The sequence below is a fragment of the Mycteria americana genome, chromosome 3 (assembly GCF_035582795.1).
Source record: "Mycteria americana isolate JAX WOST 10 ecotype Jacksonville Zoo and Gardens chromosome 3, USCA_MyAme_1.0, whole genome shotgun sequence".
Classification (NCBI taxonomy): domain Eukaryota; kingdom Metazoa; phylum Chordata; class Aves; order Ciconiiformes; family Ciconiidae; genus Mycteria; species Mycteria americana.
Genome location: NC_134367.1, coordinates 3848638 through 3869749, shown reverse-complemented (window position 1 = coordinate 3869749; position 21112 = coordinate 3848638). Strand labels below are relative to the sequence as shown.

The 21112-nt window shown below is 45.7% G+C and overlaps 1 long non-coding RNA gene across 2 annotated transcripts; it reads right to left on the bottom strand.

The window, feature by feature from the left end:
- Positions 1 to 9885: 9885 nt before the first annotated feature.
- LOC142407940 (uncharacterized) lies at positions 9886 to 20560 on the bottom strand. Of its 2 annotated transcripts, none has more exons than XR_012775099.1 (4): positions 17320 to 20560; positions 16960 to 17080; positions 14476 to 14665; positions 9886 to 11183 (listed from the first exon to the last, which is right to left on the bottom strand). It is a non-coding gene; the product is annotated as an uncharacterized LOC142407940 (long non-coding RNA). The 2 variants fall into 2 exon arrangements; XR_012775100.1 differs by lacking the exon at positions 9886 to 11183 and adding an exon at positions 11848 to 13106.
- Between the last annotated feature and the right edge of the window lie 552 nt (positions 20561 to 21112).

Sequence of the window (21112 nt, the reverse complement as noted above, 5' to 3'; positions counted from 1 at the left end):
CTGTTAAACTGTCTATCCCAACCCACGAGTGTTCTCACTTTTACTCTTCCGATTCTCTCCCCTATCCCACCAGGGGCTTAGTTGTGGCTGGAGTTAAACCACGACAGTCCTTTTTGGCACCCAACGTGGAGCTCGAAGGGTTCGAGATGAACGACAAGTTTGACTGGAATGTGCTAGATCGAATTTATAGCTGTTATTGCTGTTTAGCTATTAATTGGCAGGCTCCTGTGCTTGCCACGGGGCTTGCTTGCCTTACTGTATCTTAGACTCCAGTGCTCGTTAGTGGCTGCTTTTTGCCTTCGCTGCTTGCCGTGCTGCTGTGCTGCTGATCACCTTGCTCTGCTGTGCCTGGGAACATGTTGATAACAGCAATGGCCATGCGCCTGGGCTGGCAGATGGCCAGGGCATCGCTGCTGGTTCTGTGCTGCTGGACTGGACAGGCTGGAACTCCAGTGTGAACTCGAGTCGAAGGGACCGTGACCTGTGGGTGAGTCCACATGGAAGCAAGGACACCTCGAAGTGTCTGTGGCTGTGAATATGTCCACACCAGAGCAGGTACACCTCAAAGCATCGGTGGCCATGGTTATGTCTGTGCTGCAGCAGGTATACCTCTGAAGGGATTGTGGCCCAAGGATAAGTCCATGCTGGAGAAGGTACACCTCAAAGCATCTGTGGCTGTGGATAAGTCCATGCTGCAGCAGGTACACCCTGAAGCATCTGTGTCTGTGCATGAGGTCATGCTGGAGCTCCTCAAAGCATGTGGCCATGGGTAAGCCCATGACAGAGCAGGTTTACTCCTGAAGGGACTGTGGGTAAGGCCACACTGGAGCAGGTATATCTCTGAAGGCATTGTGGCCCATGGGGAAGGCCATGCTTGAACAGGTGCACCTCAAAGTGACTGTGGCTGTGGATAAGTCTACGCCACAGCAGGTACACCCCTGGAGAGACTGTGGCTCATAGATAAGGCTCCACTTGGAGCAGGTACGCCCCTAAGGGACTGCAGTCTGGATAAGTCCAAGCTGGAGCCGGGGCAAGGGGAGGAGTTCATTGCAATGTTAAACCCTATAACCTGGCCCAAAGGGACCAGGAGATTGTAATGGAAATAGCTTTAAATTGTTGTAACCCATGATTTGAGTTGCATGCTATAGGAATTACTACAGCTGGAACCACCTGAACCAATGGAGGACAAGCCTTACAAGAAGCAGCGCAAGTGCAGCAGTGACCCGACCTGAGCTGGCTTTGGTGCCCAGTAACTCCATGCAACACACCACCTCTCCTGTCCTGAGTGACCACCATAACAGATGGAGCCCAAAGTCATGGACTAAATGAACTCCATGGACATTCTGTGGACATTTATGGACATTTTATGGACATTTTACAGGGGTGGTCCATAGACTAAGGGAATGATATCTGTGTATTATATCAAAGGATGGGAAGGGTCATGGTGGGTAAGGAGAACGTATTGGATAGTGTGAGACCTGAGCATGACGTAAATGGTATGGAATAAGGGGTGGAGAATGTGCTGGTTTTGGCTAGGATAGAGTTGATTTTCTTCATAGTAGCTAGGATGGGGCTATATTTTGGATTTGTGCTGAAAAGAGTGTTGGTAATACAGAGATGTTTTAGTTGTTGCTAAGTAGTGCTTATACTAAATCAAGGACTTTTCAGCTTCCCATACTCTGCCAGTTGCACAAGAAGCTGGGAGGGGACATGGCTGGGACAGCTGACCCCAACTGACCAAAGGGATATTCCATACCGTATGACGTAATGCTCAGCATAAAAAGCTGGGGGAAGAAGAAGGAAGCAGGGACATTCAGAGTGATGGCGTTTGTCTTCCCAAGTCACCGTTACACGTGCTGGAGCTTTCCTGGAGATGGCTGAGCACCTGCCTGCCCATGGGAAGGAGTGAATGGATTCCTTGTTTTGCTTTGCTTGCGTGCGTGGCTTTTGCTTTCCCTATTCAACTGTCTGTATCTCAACCCACGAGTGTTCTCACTTTTACTCTTCTGATTTCTCTCCCCCATCCCACCTGGGGGGAGTGAGTGAGTTGCCCGCTGGAGTTAAACCACGACAGAAATACAATAGACTTCAGAAAAGATAGGTAACGTTTCAAAAAGATATGTTTAAATGTGAAATCCAGGTCAAAGGAGGATTTGCCTTCAGGAGCACCTTCAAACACAGAAAGTAAGTACTGCTGAGAGCGAGGGTAAACATGACTCCAGTACTAATCGTTTTCAAAACAGAAACTGATAAGCTGAACACCACACAAAAATGACTCCATGGTATGAATAACAATATCAGGTGGGTCCAGCTAACAGAAAGGACCCATACTTAACAAATATAATTACTGCACTTAGTTTCCTTAGGCCTCAATGTTCTGCTTATAATAAGTGGCCTTGAAAAACAGCATTACTATAGAGGGTGGTTAGTTTGCAAAGCTCTGTGAGGTCCTTGTCTGCTCCTTGCTGTGGTTAGGCCGGTATTGCTCATCACTCAGTGAACTGAACTAAGAACATAAAAGCAACCACAGCAAATCAAGCAAAGATCATCCTAGTCCATTTTTTTTGTCTCTAACAGCAGCTCTTTCCCCACAATACTGTCACAGACCTCTGTGATCTACAGCTGAAGGGCTTGCTGAACCAGACGTGGTATCTTTGCATTCAGTATATTTACAGTCACTCGTCATTAACGTTTTTCTCCTCTACAAACGCACCCGTGTGCTTTTCAAACTCGGGTAAGCTTGTAGTATCCGCACTGGATAATATGTCTGCTTCACATATAATTTTGTGCCCTCTAATTATATGTAGCTAAGCTGTTACATAACAATCCAACCTGCCTGCCAAGGAGTGAAATTCATAAGCAGGAGCGAAGAGAAAAAAAAGTCATATAAACATCTCTGTGGCAAGCTAATCTTATCTCAAAGCCTTTGTTCAAGATTGCTTGGGGACTTAATGTTTATGGTTGTGAAAGATAGAAGTGTTTGGAATAAGGGAAAAAAAAGAAGTAGTAACATTGTTTGCTAGAAGCATAGCTCAGCAGAAGAAAGGAGGAACCTCTTTGTACAGCTCCTGCTGGAAATGAGAAGACTTGTGAGGATCGGCTCAGGGAAAGGAGGATTCAATCAGCTTCTGTCTGAAAGCAGGCATTGCTAACTGCATCCCCTGTTTAGGACTTGCCATGGTCCATCAAATCAATGATCCATCAAACACAGTGTCCTGTTTGCCAGCAGCTTGTCCTCTTTGTCCTTCAGAGGACATCCTACTGATCCACATAGACACAATATTCCCCTGAGAAGGGGAACAACACACAAGGTTCCCTGCCAGCAGCACCTTATGCTGTCAGAAGTCACCTACTCCCTCCGCCAGAAACAGCAGGAGAACCTTGATTTAGGAGTGGGATTCCCATATCAAGCCCTGCTTCCTAGGCTGCAAAAACCTAGCGCACCAGAATGCTGCTAAGAGTTTTAGAAAGTATGACACAGGATCAGATTTGTCCAAATACTTTGCACAAACTGGTCCAGGCTCTCTAATACCTCCTGGTTGCTCATTTAAAACTTCCTGCTACATACAGCTTTACCAGTCGTCTAGGAAACCCGGAGTGCCTGGACTGCATCGAACCATGTCATGTTACTGGGCTTCTGCAGTTTTGGCCAAGTAAGGCCCCTCTCTAGAAGGATGTTCTGCCAGTACCCCCCAAGAAACGTGCAATGTTGTCCTCGCTGCTTCCATACGGTGTTACGATGTTATCACATCGATTTGGGGAGTGCCTGCTTATCAGCCCTAACAGATGGGATTGCCCTTCAGTGGGCTGTCTGCAAACAAGAACAGACAGTTCAGGACATTTGCTCTAAGTAAACCAGGCAGAGGCGGGCTGGGGAGGAGAAGTACAACAGATGGGGGCAACAAATAGCACGTGATGGGCTGAGAAACAGAAGAGAAGGAGACTCAGCACTGAGGCGGGCAAAAGAGTGCAGAGAAGCTATGGAGAGACCGAGTGAAGGAGAGTGTTGGATAAAACAGGCAGAACCATCGTACAGAGGTCCCAGATGACTGTATAAGCTGGCTGCTGTGTGTAGTCACTTCTCACTGGAGACTTAGCAGCCTCTCCAGGAGAGTTCTCCGAAGGCTTCACTCCACGGCTTTCCTGTTAGGCTACCAGTCAGAGAGGCACCAGCAGGGATCCTGGTGTCTCAGGTAACACACCTCCTTTGTGCAATCCCAGGCCAGCGGGCAATCACAGGGGGGCCTTCTGGGCCCCTATTTTGCCCCCAGGCAAACCCTTTATTCCAGCTACCTGTGCACCTCCTAGTCATGTGGAAAGAAGAAACACCTGTGCAAAAGTGCAAAGGAGATCAGCATTGCATGATGCAAACCATAACCTGAGACAAGGGAGACGGTCCAGAGACCTTGCACACAGATGGCTGTCAATGCGGGACCGACTTGGAAGGCATCTGACACCCCAGAGCCCACTTTACAGTGATGCATTTGCGGGTAAGAAAAGGATTTGTAGAAGTTGCTTTTTCTGTTGTTGATGTGAAATACCTACACCAGTGCTTCAAATGAAGATCATTTCCCCAGAAAGGAAAATGAAGAGGCAGAATTTGTAAGCAAGAAGCACAGCTCCAAAACCTCAGCACAAATAGCTCTGGAGGACATGGGAAGGGAAGACGTAAGACTTCGTTTTCTTCAGAAGGCTTGTCAGCTCACAGGACACATTCCTGTGGTTGAGATCCAAAAACGTTGAACCTAGGTGTCCTGGTTTCAGCTGAGATAGAGTTAATTTTCTTTATAGTGGCTGGTATGGGGCTATATTTTGGATTTGTGCTGAAAACAGTGTTGATAACACAGGGATGTTTTAGTTGTTGCTGCACTGGTCAAGGACTTTTCAGCTTCCCATGCTCTGCCAGGTGCAGAAGAAGCTGGGAGGGGACACAGCCAGGACAGCTGACCCCAACTGACCAAAGGGCTATTCCATACCATATGGCGTCATGCTCAGTATATAAAGCTGGGGAAGAAAAAGGAAGGGGGGGGATGTTTGGAGTGATGGCGTTTGTCTTCCCAAGTCACCGTTACGTGTGCTGGAGCCCTGCTTTCCTGGAGATGGCTGAACACCTGCCTGCCCATGGGAAGGAGTGAAGGAATTCCTTGCTTTGCTTCGCTTGCGTGCGTGGCTTTTGCTTTACCTATTAAACTGTTTTTATCTCAACCCTCGAGTTTTCTTACTTTTGCTCTTCCGATTCTCTCCCCCATCCCACCAGGGGGGAGTGAGCGAGCGGCTGCGTGGTGCTTAGTTGCCGGCTGGGGCTAAACCACGACACTAGGTTAATAACCCATGAAGCATTCAGCCTTGCATTCTCGTCGTGTATAGAAATTTACCGGTCATGTTCCAAAAGAGCATAAAAAGAAATGTCTCCAATGGAAAGTCCCATCCTATCCCAGCTCAATATACCTGATACCAAGCAAATTCCCTTTCTAAGACTATTTTTGTTTTTCACTTGTAGAATCTAGCAGTATCTGAGCGTTAGCCTTACCCCAGAGCCTAACAGTGAGATTCTTGCTGTGGACATGCAGCTCCACTAACTTTATTCTCTATCCTCCCTACTTAGAAGAGCAAGTATGTTGATAGGATGACTTTTCTTCCTGGAATAGCTACACCCTTCTCCTGCACAAAATCAGCCAGCAGACTCTCTCTTGTGATATGCGAAAAGCTGCACAGGAGTTTGCTGAACAGCTGTCACTGTAAACGTGAGTGTGTGTACTGATAAGGGTGTATCTCCAGTTTTGAAGCATGGTGTCATAACTGTCAGGCTGTGCAGACAGCACAAACACAACGATCCCTACAGTCCCTGTTCCAGCAAAGATCCTCTTGACGGAACAAAGTCCCCCTTACATTGGTTTCTGCACCTAAGACCAATCAAGTGACTCATTCTGCTGGGCTGAGGCCTCAGTTAGCGAAGCCAATTAGGACTTTGCATACACATGAGACGCTGGCCTTGATGGGGAAGGGGGAGCCATCTCCTTGTATTGTTCCTTGTAAGGAATAATACAAGGGTTGTGCTCCTTGTAAGGAAGCTCAGAAACACCATAGAACCTAACGGGTCCTGCCCTGCCATTGGGCTGGTGACCTCAGTAAGGGTGGGAACACTAGAAACCACAGCCTAACGAAGGGAGAATAACTCTTAGCAGCTGTTCATGCAGAAAAGCCACTGGAAGGATGCAAAGTCAGGAAAGGCAGTGGAAGAAGTTTGAAATGCAAAGGTGACAATTAACAACTGAAAGATCAGTTAGATACTACAGCCCTCTCCCATGTCTGGGCAGTCAAGGACCTGGCGATATAGCCTAGGAGAGCCAATCGTATCTGTAATGAGCTGCAGTCCTGACCGGGAGTGTGGATGGTGCAGAACAGCCCTTGAACGCATGGACTGAACCAGGCAAGGCTCATGGGAAGCAGAGAGAACAAGCTATAGCTTTTCGGCAAGAAACTGGATCCAGGTCACACAATTAAGATGCTAGCAGATTCTTCCACGACCAGATCACTCACTTGGGTAAACCTACAGAGCCATACTGATCTACGCTCACTGAGAACGGCAGATGGTCCACCGTATTTATTGATGAATACTGATTTGGACCCGATTTCTGCCCTCAGACAAGCATAAGTAATTCCCATAAGAGGCAGTGTATGCAGCAGTTTAGGACTATAACATGTACCTTTGGAAGAACAACAAAAAAAAAACAGCTCAGATGTCAGGGGAAGGAAATTACAGAGTCTCCACACAAGGTAAAAGTGGTACAGCCTGTTTCATTTTATTTCTCCTAAAAATTTGCATAGAAGGTGCATTGCTGGGGATACCACTGCATGGGATCATATTGATCTGAAAGTAGTGCTGGGAGGTTGGCTCAGAGGACCCACGCGAACCGGAGAACATAACAAGACGTGATATGATCACCAGAGGACAGAGGCACGTAGTACTGTAAGATCACTGCATGCCAGGTTGTATACTCTACGTTCTTTCTACAAGCTTTTGCCACTGCCCCCTGTTAAGAGACGGGTTAATAAGGAAGTGGGCTTTTGCCTTGACTATGTCCCTCAGACCACAGCAGGCAGCACTAATGAGTAAGTTGTCAATTTTAGATACAAGCTCCTGTTGTGTCCAAATGTGCCACGGTAGCCGCAAAGAGTCACCAAGGAGGGAGACTGAACTTCACTTTGGTGACAGGTCAGCCACACAGAACATGAAAAGAAGAAACATCTTCTCCCTGTGGCGCTGAACTGGTTTAACCCTGATGTTCATCATCCCCAAGAGAGCTGACGCAGGCTGTGCTTGTGCACAAGAAGGTGTCACATTGTGTTGGCAGGCAAGGGAGAACCTCGCACTGATCAAAGTCAGTTGTAATCTTCCCTCTGTGAGTGACTGGCATTGCTTTTGCACCCAGCCATGTGCATCACAGTGGATTGTCATTTCCTTGGAGAAGAATAGATGGGGAAGATTTTATTTAGAAGTCATTCTTTTTAATTAAAAGAAAAAGCTTGATGCTGTTTGGTTGAATTAATTTTGCCCCCCCCCCCCCCTTTTTTTTTTTTTTTTTTAGTGAGAGGTGAACCATGGATGCCTTGCTTTTAAGATCATTCACCTGGCATCATCTCAGTTCATGTGAGCTCCTGCAAAGTGAAAACACAGGTGTTAGCCCTTCAGGTAGGCTGAGAAGGAGGCATGCTTCTACTGATAGCATCTTTCAGCCTGGCTGTTCAACACTGGGTAAGATCATGACCCGAAAGATAACATTTTCTTCGGGCAGGCTGGTCAGAGAAAGCAGGAATTTCTGCAGCAGGTTTTCCTCCGGCACTGTGTGCATACATCTTAGACTGCAGTAGCTGCAGTCGCATTTCTCTGTGTCGGGGGAGCGTAGGGCAGCCTGCACAGTAACATACCAGGATAAAGCCTTCAGGGCTCCCCAGATGCTTTTGTGTTGCTGCCTTCGTATACTCAAGATGTTTTTTGTGAACACAGGATAGCAACGCTGCAAGGGCAGCTCCCCTTAGAGACAGTAATTTGTCCACCGCAATGCAAGACACATGAATACTGCTAATGCACTGATGGCAGATGTTTTATCTGGTTTTTATATCCACGATGCTAATTTCCGCCCTCATGGTGAAGGGTTTTACAAGAGAGATGAGACACCGTTAATGACAGTCCATAGTGACACGAATTATTAAAAAAAATGGGAAAGGAGAAGGGAACAGAGATGGTTCTGTGAAGAACAGAAATGGTCGGAGGAGACAAGGCGCCAATCTTATAGTAGAAAGCACCACCACAACAACAAAAACCCCAAAATATATTTGTTTTGAAGCCACGTACTCAAGTAGCAGCAAGATTATTCATTAGGACAAGCTTTCAGCTGTAAGGAAAGTCCTGGAACAGATCACTTGGAGAGGGAGCAGAGTTTCTGTTGCTAAGAGATTTAAGAGGTCAAAGATGTACATTTAGTGGATCCTGCCTCAGGGCAAAGGGAGAGTCTTAACAACCTTCTCTCTTCAGATTTAGGGCCTGAATCTCTCCCCATCCATGCTACTTCTGTATCTGAAGCCTTTGCAGTATAACTCTGCATATAGAGCAATCCTCCAGTTCTGGTGTCACCCGTAGAATTGTTTGTGATTTATTTAATATCCAAGAAACGTATAAAAAGAATGAGGGAACAGTTGTTAATCCTAAGGATGTATCAAAAAGGCCACTGATTCAAGTTTTGAAGGTTACACCGTCCTCAAGAAGCCCTGACCTGCACTGCAGCCAGCTAGTAGGAATTCCTAGATTTTGGAAAGAGATGCCTTTATTTTGGGAAAGGAAACAGCTTCATTTGTTCCCTGAAGACTTTCCTATACACACCCATTTACCCACTGTCTTGCAGCTTCACATCTAAGCAAAAAAGACGGATGAAGGCTACATCCCAAATACAAGAACAATGATCTGATGCAAATATTTGCATGTATAGGTAACGAGCCAGGCAGAGAAACATCAGGCCCTGAGTCATACCCTTCATGAACACTTGCCTGTACAGAGGCCATAATGTTGCTAAGAAATCCACAGCAAGTTGCTGCTTACCCTTAAGCAGGGTTTTCACACCCCAGAGTGGATACACAGAGCTCACAAGGGGCAGGCAGGTGCTCTAATTCAAAGTGAGCCTCACTTCCCTTTTGCTGACATTCCCAGTTTTCCAGCAGAGCTGCTCCAGCACACCGAGAACATCACATGGAAGGCTCAGAACAGAAACAGTAAGTCCCAAACAATCTCCCTGCCCTTCACAGCTTCTATGAAGGCCAAATACATTCATCCTGTAACAAACATGAGTAACCACAGCCAAAAACAAAGGCAGAAGGAAAACATTATATACCCTCAGCAGTTGTTTTTGCAGAACTAGATCCACTCTAACAGTGCCTGGGGTGCACACAGTATCCATCTTTCTTCCTTACTGGCCTTGACAGTGCAGGTCTCCACACAAGGATTTATTTAAGTACGCTATGGAAAGAAGATGCATAATTAGTGCAGCTAACGATGAGTTTCCAGTCGAAGCAGGAGCAGCGTTTCAGACAGCTCTCAGGCCAGTAGAAGAGAGTTTGTTCACAGTAAGTTTTCTCTGTCCAGTAAATCATGGCCTGCTTTCCTAAAGGTCTGTATCCTTCTACACAAGACACAACCTGGTATGAAAACAAGCTCATACAGGTCTTTGAGGTGAGCAGATGCTGCAATACAGTAAGGGTTAAGGAATGTACCCTGTGAGACGTGAAAACCAGACCATCTTAAAAAGTCAGACAAAGCCTCGCACCAAGTTTATCACACACCAACAAAGAACAATGGTCATTAATGCAATGGATTTAATTGCCCTCCTCTATCAAGGTTCATCTGGATCTGGCCTTCCAGATATTCCACTGAATAGCTGGGCTGTTCAGTGTGTACCTGAGCTAGCGAATACCTGAAAACAGCAAGGTTTCAAGCTCCATGAGAAAGGGGAGGGTTTAATGGAAAGGAAGTCAGGCTTAATCCTTTACTTAGTTACAGTAAGGAAGAAAAGCCTTGAGTTTTCCCTTGGAGAAGATACTCCATTGTCACAGAAATACCTTTTCCTTTCACCCATCCAACAATACTAATTCTCTGATAACTTTCCAATCCAAACAGTGTCCATCTGAGGCTGGCAGCATCTGCTGCACCATTCTGAGGCAACCACTGCAGTTGTTGGGATGCTCAGCTAAACAGAAGCAAGCCACTCTAGCAACCTTTGTGTACGGATGGATCCCTTGATGCTGAGGAAAAGAACGTTTGGAAACCACAAAAGGCAAACCAGAAGGTTTTGGAAAAACATCTTTGTGTCACGGTTTTTATAACTTAGGTTCACTGCCAATGCAGTGATGCATCTTCCTAAGAAGCTCAGAAACCAAGAAAATGGGAAGTGACCATCTGATCCAAAAGGAGTGGTCCACCATGGCCTACCTGGTCATTTACTCTCCTTGGACTGCTGATGGATTACAGAGTTTCTTGATAAATGCTTTTACCCAGTAAACACACAGCTATCAGATGAATAGGGCAATGAATACACTCTTTTATAATTACAGTCTACATTTATTGAGCAGGAAAGGTTCTGCATCACTCCAGTCCCTTCCTCGCTGTCACAGACAGACAGACAGGAGTGACAAGGGCATCCACTATCTTACAGCATCCTACTGCAAGGATGACATCACAGGCCCCCTGTAGACATGGTCCCTCTGCACTATTTCACTAGTCGGTGCAAAACAGCCTCTGTAATTAGCAGAAACACACAGTATTGCCACACCGAGAAGATCCCACCTCTAGAGCTCTTGTGGTAAGAAGCAGTTGGGCTCAGCAGCGTGGCATTGAACACTGTGGTGGAAGAGTAAACCATAATCCCAGCTCTGACCAAGGTGGGCACTCTGAGACAAGAAGGGTGGAAGATCACCTCTATCTGCCCAAGAGATGGAAACTTGTCAAACAGCCTTGAAACACTGAATACTCAGAAAATGGGACACTGTGAAATACTCAGATGTTAATGAGTCCAACATCGTCGTTTCTTCCTCCTCTCTTCCCACTGCCACAGCTGGCTAAGAAGAGGCCTCAGGTAGGGTTGGCTGAGGCTGGTTACAACCTGGGAGGACGTGCCATTCATCAGGGTCATTTTCTGCAAGGGAACAAAGGAGAAGAGGAACATCTTGTAATCAAGCTAAAGCCACTTTCCCAACTCTATTTACTGAGCGCATTTGTTACATAGACTTTGGAGAATAAATAGTGGGTTTATGAAAAGGACTCAGGTTTCATCTGATAATGTAATGTAAAGCTTCCCTGTCAGGGGCTCACACCCTGTAAAATCTATGACTTGCCAGATCTGGGAGTAGATGCACAACTGCTCAGTGTAGCTCATTACGGTCTAGGGAACCACTGGGTTTCATAGGTCTTGAAGAGTGTAACCCCCACGAACTGACCCGAGAAAAGCCTGCTAAAAACATATCAGTGCATTTTATGAAATCTGCAAGGTCTCAGGGACTTAAATCCCTCATCTCCAAAGTGCCCTGTTCAATTAACCTCAAAACTTTCACTCTAAAATAAAGCTGACTTTTGGCAGAAGACCTTGGAGGGAAACTTCAGACAGAAAAGTTAAAATGCATTTAAAATGAAATCTAAAATGGCCATCTCTGCGAAACAGAGCCGTTACCACAGCTGCAAAATCATTTATCAAGTGCTAGGAGCATGCTTGATGCATCCAAGAACAGGCAGACACCTTTCCCACAGACTCACCAGCCTCTCACAGCTGTTAAGACTGAGCAGAGCAGCCAGCAGCAGCGTGCAGAGTGTCAGGGAAAAATTGGCTTAAAAATTTCTTGCCTTTGCTTGAGGGCAATAAGGCATTGCGTTATGAGCTAGGGAGGGGCAAAAGCATTTAAGAATTCCATTTTCCATACAGAATTATTAGCTAATCTTTATAATCCAGCACAATGAGTCTAAAAACTTTGCTTTTCAAGTTTAACAGTCCTCTTATTGAAATAAAGGCAGTTTATTCTTTCCTCTCAATTGACATCTCTCAGGCAATGGGCGCTGTAGATCAACTTTTCAGGATCTTTCTGCATTTACAGTGAATTCCCCTGTAGGGCAGGTTAACAAGTTGGAATTATATTTAAGTTTCTTAATTAGTATAATATTGCTCTCATTCCTGCAGACTGAACTGTAATTGACGTTTTTTCCATCCCCCTCACTGGCAATCTGAGGACTGTTGGAATGGGGAAGGGAACTGCTTGCTGCCTTCAGCTCTTTATTTATCCACAGCTTTTTCTTGGAGCAAGATACAAACATACATCAGCATATGCTTTAGCTAAAAACAAGAGCTTGGCAACTCAGGCAGGTTGGGAATTTTCCATCCACAGAAAGAGCAATCTCAGCAAAGAAAAAAAAAAAAAAAAAAGAATTGTCCTTGGGGGCAAAAAGGGGATTTTGCCTAAATCATTCAATTTTCTTTTCATTCCTCTTAAAATCAAAAGTCAGCGTTTTCTTGAACTAAATCCAAAGTGTTTCAAGTCATGTCAGCGTTAAATTGCATGACTTCAGGCCACTGTTTGCCAGCTGGGATCGCAGCTTTGGGTGCCATACGTTCGTAGCCTTTCCAAAATAAACAGGAGAGCCAAGTGCTTGATCACCAAGTCCCAAAGGGAACATGGATTCAAGAGGCAATTTGCAGAGGATAGCTCCATAGTGAGTATTAAACGTGACAATACAGATATAACCTCTGCGTCAAGAAGTCACTGAACCGCTTATGACTGGAGTCTGGGAAATATCCCATTCCCTATATTCTCTCCATAAACATTCACTGTTGATGGCTGCTGAAGACCAAGCGTGGGGATGCTTGTACCTTCTCTCTGACCAGCACAGTCATTCTTAGATGCTTGCATTAAGCCAGCTCGGCTCCGTTTCTCATGGCAGTGCCCTGCTCTGGGAGACGTTGTCTGGGCAGGAGTCCAGAGCATGACAATATGCCATATAAAGTATCCCAGGCCCCTATGAGCATACAGCTCAGTGAGCTGGAACCTTTAGCTCAGCAACCCAAAAAGGAATCCTGAAATATTAAAATGCTTTTGTTAAAGGTACCTAAAAGAAATAATCTGGCAAGCTTAACTAAATAAAGAAAAAAAGTGTCATACAAAAATATGCGTGTATACTTTTTTTTTTTTTTTTGAGGTCTTAATTTTCAGTCAGGACAAAGACCAACATTAAACTATCAGAAACAATTTCCTGGGAGGGAAACCTTTCACAGAGCTCTGCTAGCAAAACCCTGCACTGCACACACAGATCTCCCCACCCTAGAGATCAGAGGCAGAGTCAACCACATGTGGCAGCTATTAATCACATCACTTAATGCCTGGCTGGGCAGTACGTGGGCACAGCTACGGGGCATGAGCAGAAGACCCTACACAAAACACTGCACCCTGATATGCACTTATAACAAAAGGAAAAAGCATTTCAGTTTCACTGTCCAGCCACTTCAAATGGAAGAATGGTTTGTTGTCAAGTCTGCCAAGAAAATTATCCCTGACATTTGTTGTAGATACAAGATTCAAGTCAGTTCAGGGTTGGGACAGAGCCTGTTTTTTTTTATTCCCCCCCCCCAAAAAGGAAGTGATGAATGAAATTGTTTCAGAGCATTTCAAAGTTAGGAGAGCAAACAAAGCAGGACCAGCTACTATTTCCAAGGCTTTCAGACACTAACAAATGGCCACTTTTTAAAACCTCAGCTCACAAAGTGTGGACATCTTGGAAAATCATGATATAACAGAAGCTGCAGGGGGGAAAATCCTTTGCTCGCTGTAGAAGCTGAGTGCTTGCAATTCCTGGCTCCCAAGTGCCTAATTGAGTTTGAAAGAACTGTTAAGTACCATTCACCAAACCAGCTGTCTCTCTTTAGAAGAGGAAAAGCTACAGTAGGAAAATAAACACAAAGAACTCTCTTGTTGGACTGCAGAGCCTCGAAAAATGCATTTAAAGCCCCTGGGGAAGCAAAGCTATGGGAGCATCAGCAGTATCGTTCCATCTACTATAGACTGTGCAGCATCTTCAGCAAACTGAGTTGAACTAAAGGGTCATCCGAGTCCTGTATGCTGTCTTGAAGGCCACCAGCAGCCAGCCAGGGCACAGTACATGGAAGAAAAACTAACAGCTATGCATCCCTGACATCCTCATACTGTATTGCTCAGGGACAGCTGATGTCTTTGTGTTAAATAACCCTTGATGGATTTTTCTTTCCCGTATTTAGCTGCTTTTTGAATGCATATCATGTTTGGCACCTATGATGTCCCATGGCCATGAGTTCCCCAGCTGAACCACGCACCCTGCCAACCACCACCTCTTTTTGTTTCAAGTGCCACCTGATAATTTTATCTGGTGCACCTTAATTCTTGTATGAGGCAGAGCAAGTAGTTGTTCCTTACCTTCTCCATGCCAATATTTCATAGACCTCCATCATATCATCACCTCAGCAATCACTTTTCCAGGCTGAGGACTCTGCCACCAAATGAAAAAAGCAAAAGCAGAGCCTCTAGCATGACTCCATGGCTGCTCTCAGGAAGGGCATCATGGATCCAGCCCTGCAGCGAGGGCAAGCAGATCTCACCTGGCATGCTGCAGAGGTAAGAAGAAAAGATCCTGTTGTCTCCAGGGCCCCGATATATGCATGCAGTTGAGCAAAAGGGGCTTTTTCTGCTTGGGAAGGATGATGGATAGAGCACCTGAAGTTGCTCACTGGTGGTTTTACTCTATCTACTAGCCTGACTCAATGTAAAGTTCTCTTCTAGAGCAGTATCACACCAGGATAGCAGATTCCCCAGACTGACAAAAGAAGCAGGAGTGATTTAATAACCCAGTTACCTCCTCCAGCGCCGAGGCAACCATCTGGAGCATTAAACTGGCACGAACACAAGCTAGACGGAGCTTGCAGCAAGCTGGCCCTGAAACCACCGCATCCTCCAGGTTCAGCTGCGATCCAAGGCCTCCCTGATATGGCCCAGATGGATAACCCTGCCTCTGAGAGCAGAGGAGATTGCCAAATTGTGAGAAAGAGCACAGAGCCCTGCAAGATAAGCAAGGTAAAACCAAGGACAGAGGTAGGATTGTCGAGATGCGATAGGTAGCAGCTCAAAGGTGCAAGATGAAAAACCTCAACATGAGAGGGCAGAAAATCCTATAGGGGAGGAAACCCAACTCCGCAAGATAGATGATGGCATCACTGATGATCCATTCCAGCAAGTGGCCAAGGCCAACGCTCCCACCCAACGAGTGCCTCGTTGGGCACCAAAGACACTTTGGGTGTCTGTCTCAGTGGTCAGCGCAGCCTTCCAGCTCACTAGTCTTTGCTTGTGTGTATCCTGCTCACAGAGCCTCTGTGCATGACAAAAGGTGCCCCAAAAAGTGCTCCAGGGAGAGAGGGAGGGTTACAAACTACTGAGAAGCTTGTTTTATATTTTTTATCTGGATTGTAAGGCTTTGTGGGTTTGGTGTTTTTTTTTTTTTTTTTAAAATCCATGTCTGAGAGACTGCAAACAAGAAAAGCCAGTCTGAAGTTCAGAAACACGCTAACAGAGGAATATTGGAAATGCAAATTAAAAGAGCCAAGGGGAAGAGAGTAGGACATGGTCCAACAAGCTGCTCTGCCTCTCAAGGCTGTGATGACAAGAAAGGGAAAGTCAGATCTGGGCCGGGTGCTGAGGCAACATTCTCATCAGAAATCCAGGCAGCTGAAGAACGGGAGAGAGGACATCAAAAGGTTGACTTTAACTCAGGAAAGAGGACAGCTTGATCCTCATAGCACAGCACCCTTTCTTCCTCTCTCGTTCAGGAGGTGCCATCCTGTAACAGCGGCAGAGTTGTAGATTTAAGGATGCTCCTAGTTTGGAGAGCAGTATACACAGCCAGCCACTAAGTGATCTTATTTTTCAGTAGTTAATCCTATTTCTTTTCTTCCCCCTCAAACAGTTCCAAAATAGCGAGAGTTTTAACATGGCGTTACTCAGGTACAACACAAGCCCAGGCAATGGCAGTGAACAGCCCATTCCCTTCTTCTAGGAGGGGCAGATTACTAAAACACAGTAAGCTGGCAAACTCCAGCGCTTCTTTTGCACAGCGTATGGTGAGGCACTCCTCCAAGCTGGGACTTGTGTGTAGCGCTGCCAAAAGGGCCAGGGTGGGGACCAAGTTGCTGGGAATGAATTCTGCTGTTGGGAGTCTCCAGCAGCAGACAAGAACTGTCCATCCTCTCGTAAGCAGCACGGTGCCATGGATCTGATGGCTCCAAGAGTGCTCATCACTCTCCCCACTCTACTTTACACCTCTGCCTTCTTCCTCTCCTTTTTCATGTAGCATCCAAAAGTCTTCCTCTTGTTCGAAGCGTTCTGCAACAGCTTCTCCCAGCGCCTCAGGCTTAATCTCCCTCCCACCCCCTCCTACTCACAGCGTTTTCTTGATCTCACCCCTGCTCCCCTTCTGCCCCCTTGCTGAATTTGCACACCTTCCTCGCAACTCACTGTGCTCTTCATGGCCTTTCAGGACACTTGTAGACACAAGAGACCTCTTGCCATAGAGACATGCTATCCCTTTGGTTTGCTGCTCTGCACGGTACCGTACTCTGTGGGCACAAGCCTTGTATTTCTGTGGACCAGTTATTTTTAGTCCTGCTGACAATTGTGCGCATGTTAAGTGCGTGGCTTTCTGTAATGTTAGCAGCGGGCAAGGATCGAGGTATACCCTCTCTTCGCCCCTTTTAGCTCCACCTAGGCTTCGCTACGTGCTCAATACCTTAGACCCTGGTTAGTGCCTAGAGGCTGTTTTTAATCAAAGCTGTACAATAACCAAGAAGTCTCTGTCCCAAACAGTAAACACACACGAGGCACATGAGAACAGGGAATTTCACCTGGACTCACCCAGAAAGCGCACTTCTCCAGCCAAGACTGATGCAGATGAAGTAACTCACTTGAGGTGACACCAGCAATCTGTGGCAGTGGCAGGACCAGGACTTCGGTCTCCCAAACCCCAGTCCAGTGCCTAAAAAAAACCCAAGTAAAAATAAAAAAAAAAATAAAATCAATCATCCTTCCAGTCTACATGAGGATCCAGTTGCAGTGACAGAGCCTTAGAGAACAGCTCGTTAAGCCACATGGGTTTTCACCTTACAGATCTTCCCTATGACTTAATTACTAAAAGCATCATTGCAATGTTTAACACCACAGATGCTGACTCAGGCTGCAGGGCTTCTCCCTTTTGGCTGGCTTACTTTTCCTTACCAGTTTTTCTAATCCAACATACCACATGGAATCACAAGCAGCTGAACCAGCACAACTGAGGATGAAAAAGAGGTGGAGGAGAACAGCAGCATTTTAATTCGGCATTGCCAAAGCCTTCCCCATTGTGAAATTACAGCCTCGCCAACTGCTGGCAGCGCAGCCAGGATACTTTATGTATTTGATGTTGCACAAGTGTCCCTTAAGGATCTGTGGAAAAAAAAATTTTTCCCAGCAAGGCACAGCTTTTTTATCCTTCCCAAACCTATGGAAATGTAGAAACCAGAGCCCTGTACTTACCCCACTGTAGTCCAAATTGCTGTTTTCTCCCCGAAACAACTGATTAAATAAGAAACAGAGAAAATCCTCTTCACTCTAGCAGCAATGTCATCAAGTCTTCAGGGAAAAGAGGTTCAGGTCAAGTGTAGGTCTCAGTCTAGTGCACCAAGCACTGTGTTTACTCAAAGCTGTTCCTACACCACATCTAATCCCCTGGTTAACAGAGGCTTCAGGACTCCACAGCCATGTAGGATATGGCCACGGTAGCTTAGATGCTCCAAGCACCACAAAAAATGGCAGCTGATGAGATGAAGCACAGCACAGAAAAGGCAAGTGGTTCTCTGCTCCAAAACCCCCCTAATTCTGGAACAACCTTTATAGCTGCCAGAAAGTTTTTGACAAGGAAGTTTTTATTTCATAGCATCAAGGAACTACAAGCCAAAAAAAAAAAAAGGCTAAACTAGAAAATATCCTGTAGAAATGTTGCACTTACCTTGCTGGGGCATCACAACAATTTCATGTCAGGAAAGAGACTAGAATTTGCATTTTAGAAGTGATACAATTTAATCTACCACAATATACAAAGGGCTGCAAAAACGTATACCATTCCAACAACAACGTACATAAGTTATTAAATAATGATCTGATTTAAAAGAATATAAATGAAGCCTTTAAGTAGGTCTTTGCTACATGTATATTATTCCTCAATAAAGAAAAATTTGTAAAAAGGCTATTGGTAATTACTTTGTTAACCACTGTAGAAAATGCCAATTCTCTGGTCACAGACCAGGAAGCAAATTTCCTGTACTTCTTGTACTTTTGAATTATCCACTTGCCAAAAGGCCGAGAACCTTTTATCCTCCACACCGTGATCACAGCGATCCCTTCAACCCTGAAACCATTACCCGGTATGGTACCGCTACCCATTGGGATGTGCCTAGCGCAGCCGGCACAGTGCAGACCCCGGATCTGCATCTTCCCCTGGACACTCGACTATTCACCTCCTCGCAGGAGGCTCTCCTCCTCCCACACGTATTCCTCGTGTGAAGACTGACATCCTAGACACACATGCCAAGCTCAGATTATCAGAATAATTTCAAAAAAAAGGCATCCCAAGTGTATGAATCGCTGCCTGACAACGTAGGCGCTAGAAACTCCCGGAGCTGAAGGTGGCTGGGGATGCCCTCTGGCAAGCTCTAAGACTAGGGGCTGTAATTATGCCTCCTTATAAATCAGCATAAATGATCCAGTCCCCTAGCTTTTGCTTTACACTTTGGCAAGTAATGAATCAGCTTTTAGCTACTCAGATAAAGTACTCAAAATTCCGCAGCGCTGGGGTGCAGCCATCAGCCCCGCGAACAAATACGCAACGTGTTCTGTGTTTTTCACCCTATAGTTCAAAGGGAATGTTGCTGCTGGCACTGTCGCACAGCTATGAATCAAATGGATCCTCTGTATACAATAACAGTTCCTGTAAACTCTTACAACCTAACTGTACAAGCTGTAATAAACCTGATTTTAGTAACTACACCCAGCGTCTTTAAGACTGACATAACATGCATTTTACCACGGTAAAGTCAAACAGTCCAGTTAATGGACATTTTGTTCTTACGGCATCCCTCATTTGCAGAGCTCCAGCCCTCCCGCACGCTGCACAGCAATGCTAAAGCCTTCAGCATTTACGGCAGTGCCTTACCTGCACAGCCGTGACCCGCGATGCTTAAGACTGGCTAAAAGGTAAATGGCAGTACAAAGAAGAAAGAGCTCCAACTCATTTTGTGTAAACAAGCACAGAAGGACATTTTCCCTAAAAAGCAGCAGGAGCAAACACTGAATTTATGCAACCAACCTGGTAAATTCCCATAGGAATTCAACAGCAACTTCATGTCTTTTTTTCCCCCGGATTATTTTATCCCAAGCAAAAGTTTTGCTCACTACATTAGCAACCAAAAATTGTCCAAACCCCCCAATATTTATGAGAAACAGGTTTTCTTCTATGTAGCAGCCGGGTTGTCACTAGTACTTTAAGATACTGAGGGAGCAGATTTTAAGCTTTAAGAGTAAACCCTCCATCAGCATGACCTGCACCATCAGATAAAGTAATCTAAACCCATCAGCAACACTCTTGCAACAGCACATCAAAGGATTATCATCTCCAGCTCTGAAAGACAAATGCCACAGGCTTGTCTTGACATTTACACAGCAGGAGAAACTGTGAGTAACCCAACACAGTCCAGCATCCTTGAATAACACTTAATGCACAATAGTAGTTCCTCCTCATTGTTTTCTTTCACAGCTTGGGGGGAAAAACCGGCAGCATGGAAGAGAGCCCTACAATGGCACTAAACAAGAACACTTGGGTTTTCAAAAAAGACATGCCAACGGCCTCATCCTGCCGAGTTTTAGCTTCCTCAGGATCTGTTGGTGTCACAGCGTGTACAAGGTACTGGGATTTGGATGCTGCACAGTCACCACCAGCCAGAGGAACCCAATATTTAATGAGGCGAGCCCACGGACATCCCATCCGCAGGGGTGAATTGCTTTCCCTGGCAGGCTGCCACTGCTCACGAAGCTTGTAGGAACATAATCGCCTTCCTATTCCCTACCCTGCAAAGCCTCCTCAAAGTTGGCGAACAGGTTAGAAAGGAGCGAGATGGGACAGATCTGATGGCAGATGACTTAAAGGGAGGCTTGGAAAGCCAGGCTAGAGTTCAAGCGAGTCACAGACCGGGCACCAAGCAGAGCCTGCCTCTGTCTTCTCCCCTCCCTCCCATCAGGTGTTTCTACGCATTGAATCAAAACATCCTGTTTTACACACAGATAATATGGGCTGAAGAAATCCATCACAGCTGCCCTGAACAGCCTGTTCGCACAGTACAAGCTCTTTAAAGGCATCGTGTTTCATGAGTGGCATCTCAATTGCAGTTTGAATCCAACGCATGGCTTTATATCCTTTTGAATATTCCAGAGCGTTTGAATCCAACGCATGGCTTTATATCCTTTTGAATATTCCAGAGCGTTTGAATCCAACGCATGGCTTTATATCCTTTTGAATATTCCAGAGCCTTTATGTATTTGGTTTTAAACTGTTGGGACTAATGATGCCCTCTTACCCATGCTCAAATAAAAACATAAGGAAAGTTAACTAAAACCAAATTTCAACACTTGATCAGATAGTTATTTCTCCCCTCCCCTCCAAAAAGCAAGCTTGCACCAAATCAGGCTGCCTGATTATAGCTAAAAATATTTTAAAATAGACCCGCTCTGTTTCAGCTGGGACTTCTGCAAATATTTGGCACAAATAGGGACTGAATATCAATCTTTTCACATCAAAACCTTCAGCACCCTTCACTGTGTTATCATACAGGACCGCACAAGCTGCAGGGCAGCACACACACCCAGAGTCTCCATCTGCTGAAATGCCAAAAGCCACAGAAATTCTTCACCTTCCAGAGGAGTTGCAGAAACCACAAACGATGCCGCAGGGAAACAGACAGCCCAGTGATCCCACCGGCCA